The following is a 3172-nucleotide window of genomic DNA, read 5'->3' on the forward strand; positions in this document are numbered from 1 at the left end:
TGAAAGATGACATGCAGTTTCTTTTGATAGTCAAATTTACAAGATATGTAAACTGACAAGTTGTGCTGCAACAACATTTTACTACTTATGTGGAAAAGCAGATGATGCCACCCTTACAGCAGAGAGTGAAGAGGAACTAAAGAGCCTCTTGATGAAAGTGAAAGAGGAGAGTGAAAAAATTGGCTTAAAGCTCAACATTCAGAAAACTGAGATCATGGCATCTTGTCCCATCATCTCATGGGAAATAGATGGGGAGACAGTGGAAACAGTGTCAGACTTTATTTTTTTTGGGCTCCAGAATCACTGCAGATGGTGATTGCAGCCATGAAATTAAAAGACACTTACTCCTTGGAAGGAAAGTTATGACCAACCTAGATAGCATATTCAAAAGCAGAGACATTACTTTGCCAACAAAGGTCCATCTGGTTAAGGCTATGGTTTTTCCAGAGGTCATGTATGGATGTGAGAGTTGGACTGTGAAGAAAGCTGAGTGCCGAAAAATTGATGCTTTTGAACTGTGGTGTTGGAGAAGACTTTGAGAGTCCCTTGAACTGCAAGGAGATCAAACCAGTCAATCCAAAAGGAAACCAGTCCTGAATATTCACTGGAAGGACTGATGCTGAAGCTGAAACTCCAATACTTTGGCTACCTCATGTGAAGAGATGACTCGTTCGAAAAGACCCTGATGCTGGGAGGGATTGGGAGCCGGAGGAGAAGGGGACGACAGAGAATGAGATGGCTGGATGGCATCACTGACTCTATGGACATGAGTTTGAGTAAACTCCGGGAGTTGGTGATGGACAGGGAGGCCTGGCGTGCTGCAATTCATGGGGTCACAAAGAGTCGGACATGACTGAGCAACTGAACTGAACTGAACTGATAATATAAAAAATGAATCTTTGAGTAACAATTGAAAAAATAGTTGTCCAGGCTGTTTAATTATTTTTGGTATTCTGATATCTTCAGTAATTATAAATATCATCTCTGATCCAAAGATGGGCTTCCCATGTGGCTCAGCTGGTAAAGACTGAGCGACTGAACTGACTGACTGATGGAAAAGCAGGAAGGAAACATTTGGCTGAGAAAAAAAAATAATGAGATGCTCATATGGCAATGGCACCGCACTCGGTACTCTTGCCTGGAAAATCCCATGGACCGGGGAGCCTGGTAGGCTGCAGTCCATGGGGTCACTAAGATAGGACACGACTGAGCGAATTCACTTTCACTTTTCGCTTTCATGCGTTGGAGAAGGAAATGGCAACCCACTCCAGTGTTCTTGCCTGGAGGATCCCAGGGACTGGGGAGCCTGGTGGGCTGCCATCTATGGAGTCGCACAGAGTCGGACACGATTGAAGTGGCTTAGAAGCATATAGAGGCAGAAAGGCATGATGGTACAGTCTTAAAAGATGAAGAGAAATAGCTTTATTTCCTGTTTTCCAGGTACCAAGTCAAGTCTTTTGAGAGTCTTACTACATTTATTGCCCTTACTCTGTTTCTTATAAACAATTTCTCTTTTTTGGCTAGGGTCAATTTGAGTGACTTCTTATTCTCAACAAACACATATGGACCACGAAGGAAACAGGGCCATAGGCACCAGTGGTCAGGCTTCCTCAATCAAACAAAATGGAGGAGAAATCATTGTGTGGGAAACTCCAGCTAAAAGTGGCTGAGTTATTTTCACCAGAAATAAAGAGAAGAAGAGAAAGAAACTATTCTTTTTCTAAGTTTAATTAATCAGGCTATTGCCTACATATTACATTTAATTTCCCAAGAGTATATCAGTTCATAAAAACATCTGGAATCAGAAGTTCTTAGATGTATTATGAAGTAGAATCTCTGTTTTAAAAAGATTTCACTTGGGGTTAAGCTAAAACCTCCCTGACAATAAAAGAGTATGCAATAAGAATTTATAAAATCCAATGCTCAGAGTACCTGAGTAAAAATTAATTGGTGGTGATAGACACACACATCTCTCCCCATAGAGCCCTTTCTATTCCCCAGAAACAAAGATGCATTTACTTTAACTGGAATTTTTAACCAGATATTTCTGCATGCAAAAATTTCCAATACTACAAGAGCCTTCTCAGGAGGGGCGGGCTATCTTGTCAAATTCCTTGAGCACTTGAAATGGCTTTTTAAATTCATAATCTGATTTTGCTTACTCTTACATTTTTCAAAGCACTGATTCATTTATTCTGCGAACACTTACTGAGTAACTTCTATGTTACCAGTTTGGTGCTAGGTTTCCAACTAAGAGGCAGGTGTGAAAGGTTGTCTTTTCTCTCAAAGAATTCAAGTCAAGGAAAGAGAAAAGTAGAGAGACAACTGTAATAGAATGCCAGTATATATGTGCTCATAGATGCTTTGAAGTGAAGAAGAGAACTTACCTTATTTTATGTAAAGATAAGAGAGTGAAAGTTCCTTGCAAGAAATAAATCATGGATAAGTCTTTCTTTTGGGACAAGAGGACCTTCTGATCAGAAGAAACAGTATGTGAGCAAAGTCATGGAGAAATTGTAAGCAGCTTTTGTTGGGAAAGAGCTCTCTGCAGGGGATCCCCTTTGTCTTGTCCTTTAACTTTAAAGCAGACACCGCCATGCTCTGCACATCTTTGGCCTGATCACACCTTTAAAATCTTTTTGATCAAAGGATACATTGCCTAACGTATCGGTTCTTTCCATAGATCAAAGAAGTGGAAAGGAAGAATAAGTAATTAACAGGTGATGAGATCTCTTCCCTAGCTTCCCCTTCAGTAATGTCACAAGAGAGCACTGAAAAATCACAAAGAAGTTCTCAAGCTTGCACACAGTGGAGGGGGTGAAAACTTTGACCCCCATCTCAATGATTAACTGTGATTATTTTCCCTTTGTGGCGGCTGCACAGCGCTGGAACGGCCATGAGGAGATAACGCATGTCCAAGGTCAGAGAAGCCCCAGCAAGACAGTAGGCCCTAGAGTGGCGGCTGCACCATGCTGGAGCAACTTTGATGAGATACCACATGTCCAAATGCAAAGGAGAAGCCCCAGCAAGATGGTAGGAGGCGCAAACTCGCATTTAGAATCAAACCCCATTCCCACCAGAGATGCTCAGAGGGCTCAAACAAACCTTGTGTGCACCAGGACCCAGAGACTGCACAAAGACTGAGGCAGAACTGTGTTTGAGCATCTCCTGT

Source organism: Cervus canadensis, chromosome 15, assembly GCF_019320065.1.
Source record: "Cervus canadensis isolate Bull #8, Minnesota chromosome 15, ASM1932006v1, whole genome shotgun sequence".
NCBI classification, from domain to species: Eukaryota; Metazoa; Chordata; class Mammalia; order Artiodactyla; family Cervidae; genus Cervus; species Cervus canadensis.